The sequence below is a fragment of the Puntigrus tetrazona genome, chromosome 25, assembly GCF_018831695.1.
Source record: "Puntigrus tetrazona isolate hp1 chromosome 25, ASM1883169v1, whole genome shotgun sequence".
NCBI classification, from domain to species: Eukaryota; Metazoa; Chordata; class Actinopteri; order Cypriniformes; family Cyprinidae; genus Puntigrus; species Puntigrus tetrazona.
The window spans coordinates 17,151,142-17,166,481 of NC_056723.1; the positions used below are offsets into that span (position 1 = coordinate 17,151,142).

The 15,340-nt window shown below is 36.6% G+C and overlaps 2 pseudogenes; one reads left to right on the forward strand and one right to left on the reverse strand.

Annotated features, from left to right (window-relative positions):
• LOC122331321 overlaps positions 1-10,936 on the forward strand; it is a 14,240-nt pseudogene extending 3,304 nt beyond the window's left edge.
• A 1,243-nt stretch (positions 10,937-12,179) lies between these two features.
• LOC122331322 lies at positions 12,180-15,121 on the reverse strand (annotated as a pseudogene).
• Between the last annotated feature and the right edge of the window lie 219 nt (positions 15,122-15,340).

A 15,340-nucleotide genomic window follows, 5' to 3' on the forward strand; every position in this document is an offset into this window, starting at 1 on the left:
TGAAAAGCAGCATAACTGCTGGGCTCATTGGCTGCTTTAGGAGGGATGTTTGAGAATCCTGGTTTAAGTTACACAGGTTAGATTTGAGAGGCCAGCTTGTTTTAAAACCATCCAAGGCCAACAAAGCTATGGTTCTTGTAATTTAGCATAAGCTGCTTTCATTAGGCTTTCTTTCTCAGCATGGAAGTGTCCAGACAAAAGCATTTACATTTAGATGAGACAGCATCTCTACAGGTCTTGAGGTCTGACAGAGATTCTGCGCTTGAAAGGAAATCCCTCTTACCGGGCATTTGCTTTGTTAGATGTGAGCAAATTCTTGTATTATAATTTTTAATCAGTCTTCTTTAAAGCATCAAGGTTTATTTTAACCAATTATACAGTGTGTACATTTACCAAAAGTGATAGAAAATATGGAGATGTGAAACTGATGCACAGTTTTGAGGACAGTATATATTTTATTTTATGAACGAAAGTTAAAAAGCTTGTAAAACCTGAAAATAATAGTTATTGCTGTGTGTGTGTGTGAGACATTGTGATTTTCAAATCCTGGAAAGTGTTCTGAAAATCCTAAGAAATCATCGAAAAGAACATATTTTAAGAATTATTAAATATTTAATTGACTTTGCATTATCATGAATGACTTTGAATGACATGGGAAAAAAGTATAGAAATACACTGTTCAAAAAATGTGTGTGAAACCCTGTCTGTTCACATCAAGGAACGTAATTTAAGTTTCAGCGCATGCCAAATTGCTCATTTTAAACCTGTTTTATTAAATGAGCTTCGCATTAAGAGAGGAAATAAAGGCACATTTTTACATTGCTGAATAAGAGCTCTAGACCAAAATGGAAAAAAAACAACCTCTGCAAATTCATTGATAGTCGCTGAGCATAAAGGAGCATTGAGGAAGACCGTGTATATCGCCAATTAGAAGTTGCTTGCTGATCTAATAGCGATACTAATGTGTTCGATTACATGCTTCGACCAGGACACCAATTTCAGCTTAGGCTTGCTGTTTTTTCTTTTGGAAGGTCTGGGCCAATTTCCATAGATTTCTCTGAAGTGTGAGTGGGCTAATTTATGAGGAATCAGAATTGGTTTATTTTGCGTGACTTTATATAAACCATGTTAAATGCCCGATAGATTAGGCTTAAATTGATTAGTAACAGTTGAAAAATATACTTCTATCCCTGAATCTCCATGCTTAGATATTTGAAAATCACGGTGACCTACGAAGGTATTTGGAGTTTGTTTTCAAGCCTCATGCTGCTTTTTTTCCATGAAATAAATACAAAACTTAAAGATTAAGATATCAAACTAAAAATATCGGTCCATCTGTGGTTGAAACAAGCTTTGTGGTGTACATAGGGGGACAAATGAAGTGAGTCACCATCAAAAGCAGGAGTCCTTATTTCCACTGGGAATCTGATGCCTCTCATCAATAGAGAGAAATCCCTGTAGTGCAGGAGAATAATATCATGTTTCCTGCTGATACACCTGCTGAATTGCAGATCTGTCTCCCTGATTCTGGGGTGTACTGCGCTTGATTTGGATGAGGTTGTTTTCCTCAGAGGTTTTAATACAGCTCAGGAACTGGTACTAAGTCCAAGGTGTAGATGTAAATTGCATATAGACTGATGCAGTCTAATCAGCTTTTGGATACTAGCGCTTTTTTATTTCAATGCATGTTGTCTGAAATATCGGAGGAATACATCTTTAGAATTCCTTCATCTCTACTTGATTATTGGTATATGTTGCACATTTGTTTAGTATGATACACTAAGGGACCAGAATTAACTTTTTGGACCTGTCAAATTTACTGGCTGTGGAATTGTATTTTACATTGCATTTATGTGTTCCTGTCTCTTAGGATTATTTGGCGGATTTCTGCGTAAAGATGCAGTCTTTGACTTACAGCAGTTCAGCAAATAGGCCCATTCACAACAAAATGCACTAATTTCAATAAGAACTGCATACAATCAGGAATACCCTTTGAGGACAAAATATTTTCACAATAGGTTAAAGTTGGTTACAATAACCAAGAGAAAGCTGCTTGGTTTGAAAGTGACCTCTGTGTGAGTTGAGCTTCAAATGTCACTACACTATTGACAATAGACTATTTTTTTCTCAAAATGATGCCAAAATGAATGATATTGAAAATCTTCTTCCACTTCCAGATACATTATGATTTTGATTCTGTAAATTAAGTGATATTATATTAGGAATGTTCCAAATATATGTCGCCACATGCATTTCTTCCCTTTTGATGGTAGATAAAAATCTTGAGTAGATAAAGATGGTTGTATATCTTTGATTTCAATTGATCACATCAGTGACAAATTGGCTACCTCAATTTAACTTAAAGGTAATAGTTCACCCAAAAATGAAAATTCTGCCATCATTTCTCACTATGTTTTGTTTCAGGACTGACAGAATCCCACTTCTGTGGGGCTGATGAAGCCAGTCATGGCTCTCAGAAGAAGACCGGGGGACTATAGTTATTGCTTCAGAGCTCCGACCCGTCAGCCTCTAGCACTTCCCCTATTGGAAGTGAAAAGCTCTCTGGAGAAGGAGTTGATCCAATTCCTGAGGAACTTGGGCAAGAAAAGTTTGAAATCCAACCACCCTCTCCTGTGCCAGCTAGGTACTGTCTAAGTGATGGGTCTGGGGACGACTCCATCCAAGGCGAAAGCCCTCTTCAGCAGGACAGCATGGGAGGAGGACTCACTATCTGAGTATGATAATGTTGTATCCGGGGGAAGAAGAAGAAGAAGTAGGAGAAGAGGAACATGATTATGAGGAGGATGAGGAACTGCAAACAGAAGCAGACAGGATGACCTACTATGTCCACTGTTGTCCTGAAGATGAAAGCTACATGGAAGGAATGGACTGCCATGAAGGTGCAGAGAGTGCTGAGTGTCCTGGCACATCTCGAGACACGCCCAGGAGGATTGTAAACCAGAGAAGGCTTGGGATAACTTTCGAAGGCTTTTACAAGGTTCTGCAGCAAGACGCAACAACAACCGCCTACAAGCGACCAGAGCCTATAACAGAAACAACCTTTGTACAAGCCCCCATGGCTGAGGATGAGGAGGATGAAGAGGAGAGACTGAGGAAGAAGCAGAAGCAGAAAGAAGAGGACAGTGAGGAAGAAGACAATGTTGGATTTTTCTACTACAAAGGAAAAGTAGAAGGAGTTGAACAACAATGAGATGCTAAATAAAGGTGATGGCGATTGTCCCAGAGATGGCAGAAATTGTCCTAAAGTGGGGCAAGAAAGTGATGCAGTTAGTAACTATAGAAGAAATCTGGACATCACTAAAAACCCAAGGGATGTCCCTCCACGGTCAAATTGTCCTACTAGGGATCGAAAAGAAAGGGTTCGGGAAGAGTGTTCTAAGGACTGTCCAAAAGGTTGTGATGTCTCTGTGGTCAGAGAAGGTAGAGGAAACCCGAGACAAAGTTTCAGATATAGAGGACATCAGTCAGAGAGAATACACAAAAGAGACACCGCTTACGAGGATGGTAGCAGGGTCAGCAATAAAGCTAAATTCGCAGATCCAGAGGATAAAGGCATTTGGAAAAAAAGACATTTGCTAAAATACTCCAGAGAGGACGACAGGGACGGAGATGGGAAACTTTCACACGAACAAAGTAAAAGTCTTGGAGACAGCAAAAACAGAGGGCAGGACCATCCCGCTTGTAGTAACAAGCCAAAGGGTGGTAGAGAGAGAAAGAGCATTGGGGATTTTGAGGAAGAGCAGATTGAGAACGGTCAAGACCAAACTCAAAATTGCTCAAAACAACTCAGGGAGTAATAAAGGTGCTCCTGATCAGACAAATAATGGGAAAGGGGCTCCTGACAATTCCAGGGCCTCTTCAACATCATCAGACAGGAGAAACAGCCAACCCAGAGCCCATGTTAATACACCTGTACAGTCCTTAGACAAACGGCTACATAAAGACTTGGCCAAACCTGTTGAAACAGAGAAGACGAGTCCTAGTCAGGAACAGGTAACCGTGCAGAATTCTTTACTAACTTAAATAAGTCTTTTATTTGGCAATGAATGGATTCATATGAATGCATCCTTGTTAGTGTGGTAGCATTTATTCTAGGTAACACAAAAAAAGGAGCGATTGCTCTGCATGTCATCGTGTTCTTGTCTTAGTTTGGAGGCTCCTGACAACATTGTGCCAGACTTCTGGCTCCTTTTAGACAAGCATCAGATAAGCATCTCCAATGAGATTTGAAGATTTCTATCTATTCTTCAAACTGCCTGTCCTCTGTAGGATCGCAGGGATGCTGGCACAAGCGAGGGAAACACCCTGAGCAGGTGGCCAGTCAGATTTGAAGATTTGTCCTCTAAATAATAGGCTAGATTAGTGTTAAGCATCTGAACAGTGGATCAATAAAGAATGGAAAAAGTGGGTAGGGAAACAACACAGCATTGCTTTTTTTATACAAATCCTTAGCCATTTTTTTCTAAAAATTGAAGCTAATTATGCCAATGCTAACTGTATTAATTTAGAATCAGAATGAGCTTTATTACTTAAAATCCAATTAATGTAGCTAAGTAACATTTTTTTGTTTACAAGCAGATACCCTTTTCTTTCATTTGATGTTCAGATGTTCATACGACAAACCATATACAAATGAATACCTCAATAGGGACAGTATTATATAGTAGTATACTTAAAACATGATGCAAAGTTTACAAAAAAACTTGCTAGTATACTTTTAGTATAAAACTACTAAATTAGTAGTTTTCAGAGACTATATTGTACTAAAAATTCTAAGTATTTAATTGCTTTACTATCAGTATACCCTCAAGTTCAGTACAAGCTAAATTGTAAACTAGTTGTGTACTAAAGGTTTATTACTGTTAAAGTATACTTAAAAGTATATTTACTCTATATACACTAGAAAGAGGGTCAATTTAATCACAAGGAGTACTGAAATACACTTACAAGTGTACTACAAGTATATTTAGTACTTAATACTTGAAATATATTCAAACTTTACTAATTAAATGTAATTAAAAGTATACTACTTTTCGATAAAGGATATTACAATAGACAGATTTGTATATACAGGTATAATTTGGGCAAATTCAGAAATGTGAACTAGCTATGTGTGTTAGATGAATTAATGTATAATAGTGTTGTATATTCCTGAATTATTGTCAAGTGTTAGCTGATGCCCTAAACTTTTAGTTCCAGGCAGCTTATATGTATAAACATCAGTACATCCACATGTAAACTGAATTGTTGGGCTCTTGAAAGATGAAATTGTAACTGCTACAGATAACTGGCTATGAACAAAATAGCACTTCCATCTACTCATTTTTTTTAGTTGAAGTCCTGTGTTTTCAACAACAATTGTGTCTTATGTCAAATACAGATTGTATCTATTATCAAAATGTGGGCTAATAATTGTTTCAATGTTTCTACAGGTTTCTCAGAGTAGTCCGGAGGAAAGTAGTACAGGGCCACCATGTGGACAAAAGAGACCGGCAAGTTACCTAGATATATGTGGAACCAAAATAATAGAGCACTTCCTAAGGGGCAAACTGGAACCTGTAACATAATCTTTAACTCTAATGTTTTGCTTTTCAGCAGGCCCAGAGAAATCCGTCTTTCCCAAGCTTTGTGGATAGTAAGTTTGTTTGTTGATGATTGGCATAGTATTCATATTAGAGTCAAGTTTAGACTATTTGCTCAAATTTCAGATGATTTATAAGCAGTGTTAGGAAGGTTATTTTGGAAATAAACCTATTTAAAATGCAAAAAAGTAGTGTGATCGTATCAATGACTTTCTAGTAATGCAACTGGTTATATTTTAATTACTGTTCTAAAACTAATGTTTCCAAGTGTTTCTAAATGTCAATAATTTTTACCCAAGTGGGTTTTCATAATCCCTTATCACTTGAATTAAGGTTATAATATAGTTTTAATGCACTGCCACCACAATTTTATAATCATTCTGAGGTTTAATAAAGATTTTTCGTATGTTTTCAGTCCCTGGTCCGTGTGGAGCCAGAAGATCTCATCAATGGAATCATCTTTGCCGCGAACTACCTTGGTTCGACCTAACTGCTCTCCGACAGAAACCCGTCAAAAGCATACGCATGAAGCAAGCGCAGGAAGCTGTGGACTGTGTTAAGGTACTTTACTTTACCTTGCTAAGGCTCTTGTAAATGTTACTTGAAGTGTGCTTCATGGTTTAATATTTTGTGGATATATGTGACCCTGGACCTTTTTGTTTTTTTATTGATTTATACATCAACTGAAAGCTAAATAAATAAGCTTTCCACTGATGTATGAATACAGGACAGTAGTTGGCTGAGATACAACAATTTGAAAGTCAAAAATCTAAATATTGAGAAAAGTAGAAGTTCCAAATGAAGTTCAGTATCCATTCTTATTACTAATCAAATATTACGTTTTCATATATTTGTGGAAGGAAATATTTATAAAACAAGATCTTTAATATCCGGATGGTTTTAGCATAAAATAAATATCTATAATTTTGACTCATACAATGTATTTTTGGCTATTGCTACAAAATATATGTGTGTACTATATATATATATATATATATATATATATATAAAACATTTTTCTTAAATATATACATGAATGTGTAATTATTTATATATACATGATAAACATACCTTAATCATTTGACAGCACTACTACAGATATACCTGTGCTACTTAAGACATATAAAGGTGTCAGAAGTTAATTGTCAGTCCACTAGATGACACTGTAACCTTGTGAAACCATGTTCTTCAGTCTGTAGACGGTGAACCTCAGAGTTTAACAGAGATCGACCTGTTCATCTCAACCAAGGCCATCAAGGTGCTCAATGCCGACACACAGGTGGGTAAACGTAATTTAAGATATGTAGTTATATGAATACTAGTTGATTAAATACACAGCCATCTAATGGGAATGCCAGCGTGAATCCAGCCTGTGCCAGTTCCAGATTCCATTGCTCTCTTTCCGTCTTAATACTTTCCAATTTGCAGAATTGATACTCACAGACTTTTGCCGATCCTCGTTCGCAGGAGACGATGATGGACAATGCCCTCCGCACCATCTCGTACATCGCAGACATCGGGGACGTGGTGGTCCTGATGGCTCGCAGGCGTCTGTCTAACTCGTCCTCGCTCGACTGCACAGATTCAGGCCTCGGCACGGAAAGTCGCAAGCAGTACCGCATGATGTGCTACGTCTTCGAGTCAGAGGATGTGAGACTGGTCCTTGCATTACTTTCAGAAAAATATTTAAATAAGTAGTGCTGGGCGATATTCAACAAACACAATTATCAGTAGATGAAAATGTAAATGTTAACAATTAATAAAAAAATCTTATCAGAAGTTGAAAGCAATAATTAGCCTAAATAATTCGTAATTAAAAATATAATATATATAATAGATAATATTTCATATTAACACTGAGTAAAAGCTCAACTGGAAGCATGTTCAAATAAGATTAAATATTGATAGCAAGTATAAATGTAATGTTCAGTAAGCAGTAGTTAACATTCATATTTAATAAACACTTTTATTGGTAGCTGAAATGATCGACTTAAATAATACAGCCTAAATAATTACAAAATATTAAACAATAAAGTACAATATTTAACATGAATGTTTAATAAACAAACTCTGTACTAAAAGCATTATCAAATTAGACAAAAACTGACTAAACAAATATATATACAATTTAATATCCAATAAGAAATCTTTGCCATCAGTATTTATTTATTCCGCAGAAAGCGTTATTTTAAAAAGCAAATATTTAACCCATCCAATGATAAATGTTACACATCAGTATATAATAAAACAAAGCTGAAATCATCAAATTAGCTCCAAATAATGACTAGCGTAACTGCGTGAATCACAGGCTATGATTCCTTGTGGGTTTTTCAGCTCCTAACCGATCAACATCTAGTCAGATTTGTATTTCTTCTTTGCCGCGCTGATGTAACTCCATGTTTTGACGTTTTTCCGCCTCTCGATTTGAGTCAAGCACTCTCTCGCTCGCTGGATGCCGTCACGCCGTGCTTCAGTACCTCCCCTCTCCTCCTTCACAGGCCCAGCTCATCGCACAGTCCATCGGTCAGGCGTTCAGCATGGCCTACCAAGAGTTCCTCCGAGCCAATGGGATTAATCCCAAGGACCTCAGCCAGAAAGACTACAGCGAGATCCTGAGCACACAGGAGATGTATAATGACGACCTCATCCATTTCTCCAACTCTGAAAACTGTAAAGAGGTGAATACGGGACCGGAAACGCTTGTGTTGTGACGCTCCTCTCTTTTCCAGATCCCATTCTCCCAGTGTTTTCTAATGTTTTCCCTTGACTTTACACTGTCCTATCTAATGGTTGACCAGTATGGGTTTATACACACACACACACACACACAATATTTCATCTATTATATTTATATAATATGCACGTGTGTATATTTTATATCATTCAATTATTTTGTATTAATGATATGAGTATATGTGAATATATGGTAATATAATAAGTCGTATAGTAAAATAGCAATAATATTATCACGTTTATATTTATTATATGTAATTGTTGTTTTTGTAATTATGCCAACTGTTTTATTAATATATGGAAAAATTTAAAATAACATCTAAATACATTAATAGTATAGCTGTATAAATGGTAAACATTTATATATTTATCCTAATGTATTGTTCATATATTTCGTAATTTTAAATAAATATTGACATTGTACATAAGTGTATTTTTAATATTATTTCTAATTGTATCAGTCATTTTAAATGAGTCATATTAATATATAAAATATAAGAAAATACATTGTTCTAATAATTGTATCACTTTATGATAGAGCTTTATTATTTAATTCAAAATATTACTGTATATGTATATATATATATATAATAATATACATATTATTTTATTTATAATTATATATAACTATATATATTATATTAACTATATATTAAATTCAATACATGTTTAATATTTTTATGCACACACACATACAATATATAGACATTTAAATTGTCTATATATTTAAGTTTTAAATACATGCACAATTAAAAACGTATACATATGTAACTGCTTCATGCGACACCACTGGGATATTAAAATCATACTTAGATGAGCACTTAACACCTGTCGCCCCTTTCCGTTTCAGAAATGACTTTTAGCCATTAATGCATTCTTCCTCTTTTTGTATCGTATTTCTGTGCTCAGCTTCAGCTGGAGAAGCAGAAGGGGAGATGCTGGGCGTAGTGGTGGTGGAGTCGGGCTGGGGCTCCATCCTGCCCACCGTCATCCTGGCCTGTATGCTGAACAACGGCCCGCCGCCCGCTCCGGCAAACTCAACGTGGGCGATCAGATCATGGCCGTCAACGACACCAGCCTGGTGGGCCTGCCGCTCGCCACCTGCCAGGGCATCATCAAGGTCTGGACACATCTGAACACGTTCTCACCAGCCGCTAAGAACACTCTCTACATATGTCTCCGTGTGTTTCAGGGCCTGAAGAACCACGTTCAGGTCAAGCTAAGTGTAGTGAGTTGCCCGCCTGTTACTACTGTCCTCATAAAGAGACCCGACCTGCAGTACCAGCTGGGTTTCAGCGTTCAGAACGGCATAGTAAGTGAAGAATGACGTCTCACGCGTGACTTTCGTTACAGTTTCTGACCAGCTGATGGGGATTTTTTTTGGTTGTCTCATGACTTGTTTCAGCCTTAAGTTGTCATCCTGGTGCTTAATTGCAGATCTGTAGTCTGATGCGTGGAGGTATTGCGGAGAGGGGCGGTGTGCGAGTCGGACACAGAATAATTGAGATAAACGGCCAGAGTGTGGTCGCTATGGCGCATGAGAAAATCGTCCACGCCCTTTCAGTATCTGTAGGAGAGGTACGCCATTATATCTAGCACTTTTGGATGAAATATTACTAATAGTCAGCCTCCGGCAGGGGTGTAAAAGTACAGAGACATTATACTTAAGTAGAAGCACTGTCACAGAAGATGCGTAAAAACGTATTTATTACATATCTTATGTAAATTAACATTATTTTTGTTTTGTATGCAATTAATTGTTTGGCACTAATGTATACTATATAAATGCATTACATTTTATTGTGTGTATATATATATATATATATATATAAAAATGTAATATAAAACACATTTTTTCCTTAAATATATTAATGCATGCATGTGTGTATATATATATATATATATATATATATATATATATATATATATATATATATATATATATATATATATATAATATAAAAGTTGGAATATTAATATTCTCAATATATATATATATATATATATGAAAATATTAATATTCCTATATTTATATTATATATAAATATATGTAATATAAAAACATATTTCAACATATTTAAATATATTCATGCATGTATAGATTATCAAGATCTTTGGCGGAAAACTGTAAATCATTTTTGTATACATTTAATTGTTGAGGGGAGATTAAAAAGTGTGAGAAGCAAATGTCTATAAATTTAGACAGTGTTGTGAAATTGTTTAAAATGACAGTGTGTGCATCAATTGAGTCAAAGTACACGTTTTCAAGTTTCGACTGTCAGTACGTCAGTACTGTACTGTACAAATTCCTTAAAGCAAGTAATGAACAGTTATGAAGAACAATTAGTACTTTACACCCCTGTCTTTCACCGTGAGTCAAAAAAACCCAGACATTATCCTTCTCCACATTTTTGCACTCAATTATTTTCATGATGTCATGCATTAATGCCGTGAACATTATTAAAATGACGTGTGTTTCTTTTTCTTTTTTTTATAGATTAACATGAAAACTATGCCCGCCGTCATGTTCAGGTTGTTAACTGGTCAAGAGACTCCGATGTACATATAAGGAATCATAAAACTGGACCTTTTCCTGCAACTAAAAAGAAGAAGAAAAATATGGAAGAGCTCTGTCTTGCTTTTAGACTGCATGTAAAGAGAACAAACATACAATCACACAATTACCTGATCAAAGGAGTGCTGTTACTTGCTTATTAATGCAATTAATAGTCTGCCATGGTCTTATAGTCTTCTACAGTCTTCCTCGCCAGATGCATTAGTTTGTATATATGTTAGATGCCTTTGGTTCAAGCCTTTTTGAGTTTCTAAACGAACAAAGTACTCTTTTATTTTAAAGTGGAGCGACTGCACTAAAGTTCACTCAATCAGTAAAGTAGGGCATTATTAATAGATTCCATTTTTTCCACAAACTCAAAGATTAAGAAATGGACTAAAGCATGCTAAAATCCAAAGATAGCTGTTACATTTGCTGAATAGACTGCATTTTAGTTCTCCTGGCTGTCTTCAGTGTCTCTGTGATAAATGGGTACTGTACACTGTGAATGAACCATCTGTAGATGACTAGTTCAGCATGCTGGATCTGAAGACTGAAAATATATTCATCAGAAAACCTGAGCTGCATTAATGTTTATATGCATGATTTTATTTAGTGAATATATATTATCTCATGACTGAATCTCCCATCTGCATCTCAGGCATTATATATATACACATACATATATATATATATATATATATATTCGTTTTTTTTAGCATCATTGAGATATTAATTCTGAAGTAATTGTATTTGTATATTTTGTTTTCCGCTTTTATTTAAATGTCTGTATAGTTTATACAATTGTACTTATTTTAGAATTTAATTTTCATATAATTATTCAACACTAAACTTTTTCATATATATATTTTTTTCAATTCATATTTAAAGTAATGAAAAATTATTTTTTTTTGTGACGTGTGGCTATGTGTGTGCGTACAAATGACTTATATATTGATTATTTTACAGTAATAATGAACTTCCATATTCAGATCACACAACTGAAGAAATTAATCTATGCAGACTATATTTTAGATGTAAAAATCATGCTCATGGGTATATGAATTAAATCTTGGTATCGCCAAATGTCATCTCATTGGACTTAAAAGAACTGTAAAAACGACAATGAAAAGATACACCTTGTAGAATTTGTATTTTATTTTTTGTTATGTACATATATACATATGGATATGCAGATCGTATAGAACAGTTGTATCAGAAACCATTTTATATACAGATTGGGTCTGTAAGTTTTCAAGTAGTAGTTGTGGATGACAGCAAACCGCTCCTCAAAGTCTCTGAAAAATAGACAGAAAGAGGGGGAAAAATCTGTGAATCTGAAAACAAATAATGTACCAAATATGCTTTTGTTAAATTGAAAAGAGTAGCACGGAGATTTATCAAAACATTTCCTTTCGCGTTCCACGGAAGACAAACTCATGCGGGTTTGGAGCAACGTAACGGTGAGTAAATGATGACCAAATCTTCTTTCTATTCTAAACGTGCAAATTTGAAAACCGTACTGTTAACGTGGTGATCTGCTGAGACGTCTGTGTGCTGTCGTCATAGATCACTCCTCTAGAAAGCCTGAGTTGAGGTAGCCTTCACCAGTACTGCATTGGTCATCCTCGTTGTCCACGCCCACACTGAAGACCTCCTCATCCTCGCAGGAAACAGACAGTCCGATATCACCACCACCAACCAATCACAGCGCACAACAAACCTGAAAATAATCGCCAAAAAAGATTCTTCATTGGCATTGATGGTTCCACGAAGAACCTTTGCGCCACCACTGCACAAAAGGTTCTTTATAGTTCTTCAGATTAGAATCTTTACAAAGCGGTTCTTTGAAGAACTGATCGCTGAAAGGTTCTTTGGGGACTTTAAAAATGTTTCTATGACATCGCTGTGAAAACCACTTTCTGGAACTTTGATTCTAACTCTCAAAATGGAGTTTTTAATGGGATCCAACAGAAAAACCCATCTACTTTAGGGTAACGAAAGAACCCTGCCATGAACAGTTCTTAAAAGAACCATTTTTCTTCGTGTAAAGAACATTTCAGTAATCGAATGAACTTTTTTTTTCCCGCTATGAAGAACTGAAAGCGTCCATGGATGTTAAAGACCTAGATTCAAGTAAAGAACATTCATTTATTGCTCAAAAATGTTCCTTAGACTGAAAATAGCAATTGTTCTTTAAAACCTGTTTACCTATGGTTTGACAAAAGTATTGGCACCCCAGATTACATATGTATCTACATTGCATTTTAAACGTTTTCCGAGTCAAACACTTTTGAGAGTGTTGCACTTTCCCATAAGAAGCATTTACCCGTGAGCTGCAGCGATCCAGAAGGAATGGCTGTAGTCTGCACTTAAGGACTCTGCCCCTATACTGAAGTCGCATGGGGTCACACTGAATATGGTTGAGAAGGAAGCCATGGAGAAGAAGATGAAAGCCGCCGTGGCTATCATCATGTACCCGCGTAGAGGATGACAGGCATTGAGAAGAGGATATTGGCCACGAGCCAGCAGCAAAAAGCCGTCCTGTGGGAGAAAGCCATTCTGTACTTTAGCTTGTTTGCATTTGTTGAATAGGACGGAGTTTCTTTACACTGCAGTAAGACATTGGTGCTGTCTGTGTGTTGGTTTACCACAGATTGGCTGAGGCGAAGCGGCCTGAGTATCTGTACTGGTAGATGAGGCCACAGGCGCTGTTGCGAGTGAACTTCTCTGCGATGTAAAGGATGGGGTTGGGAAGACCTCGCTCCAGCGCATCGCTATACTGCTCGTCCACGCTGCTCGACCACCTGAAGATCTCGTTGTAGTCAATGGTCTCGTTTATCTCGCGATACTGGCTCGCCTGTTGGAACGGTTATCGAAAGAACCTATGAAGCCTGAATTGGAGTCATAATCTTCTTGAAAAGTGGACTACAAATATTAACGAATCGCATGCTTTACCTTTGAGTGTAATGTTTATGCCATACAGCCCCACATGAAGTCCCACCTCAGCAGAAACCACAGCGTTACTGAAGGATTTGTAGGTGGCGTTGGCCTTCACGCTGGCTTCGCCCAATCTCCGTAAAATTCAACACTGGAGTGGACAAAAGACAGTACAAAATCACACAATGAAAATGTGGGGGTATTTCAGAAGCTCTTATTTAATGGCACGCTGGACTTAAAAGCATGTTTATTTCTATTGTTTCATTTTTAGACTCTTACTCACACTTTTATGAATGCTATTGCATGACGTAACAATGTTAAACCAAACCAATTAAATTTGATAAAACACACTCTCTGGTAATTACCTTGACCTCGGTTAAATGTCATTAAAAATGTGAAATTGGAGAAAAGGTCAAGCAGCACTGGTTGTCTAATGCAATGCAATTCATGAATGTTTTAATTGATGTTAAATATTCAAACTTTTCTAATGACGGCCAAATTAAAATTTCAAATGAAGTCATAGATAAATACTCGGAATACTCACCTACTAAAACAACTCCAATAAATAAACTAACGATTATCCTGAACATCCAAAACAGTCTCTGAAAAAGAGGACATTTTATATTAATATGCTTCTCTCTCGCAGTTTTTTTTCACACATTTTTTTCTAAATTTTTGACTGATATGAAGAGCTGATGAGAAAAGACCTCACACTAGGTTTGTAAATTAAAAAGGGCACAAAAATGCCTCTAAACTGACAAAAAGAAATATCCGGATTTGTAAATGTACATATTTAATTTACATGCTTAAATGTTGCTGTTATACAGGCCTTAAGATTTTTTTTAAAAACATCTATTTCCCTCAGAAATAAAATAGAAATTCAAACTTTAAATAGCCTACTGTGCTTGACAACTCAAGGTACCATGAAACACCTTTTGACCATAATTTGAAGACATTTTTAATGGCATTAAGGTTTTCCAAGCTGCGTGAAACCATTTTGGACAACCATTAGGTTTCTAAGAGCTTGGCACTTATTTTATAATATAACTTTTAACAGCTCTTAACCTTCGACCATCTCTCATCCTTTATTGATCATTGCTTCTTAAAGCTGCGAAAAGCGTTTTAGACCAACTGCTCCAACTCACCGATCTGCCCCGTATTCCCGGTAGAATGAAGAGGAAACTGACGGCCAGGACCGAGAAAACCAGAATCACGACCAGCAGGCTGATGTCGACGATGAACGGCTCCTTTGTAGAGAGTAGAACGGGTAAATGCCATCGTAGAAAGTCATCTTCCCTCCACAGGCGAGAACTAAAGCTGAAAGCAGGACAGTGTTGGCCAGAGGCTCGGTTACCTGAAGATCGCAGATAACAGTCTAGCGTGCGAATTATACGGCGACTCCGAGGGGGGTCGAGATCTTAGGGCCCTTATTTGAGCGCGCGTCCGGCGAAACCCGCGCTCGAGCTGATTTAGAGAAGTCTGCGGAGACGTGATGCTGCCACTTTTTACG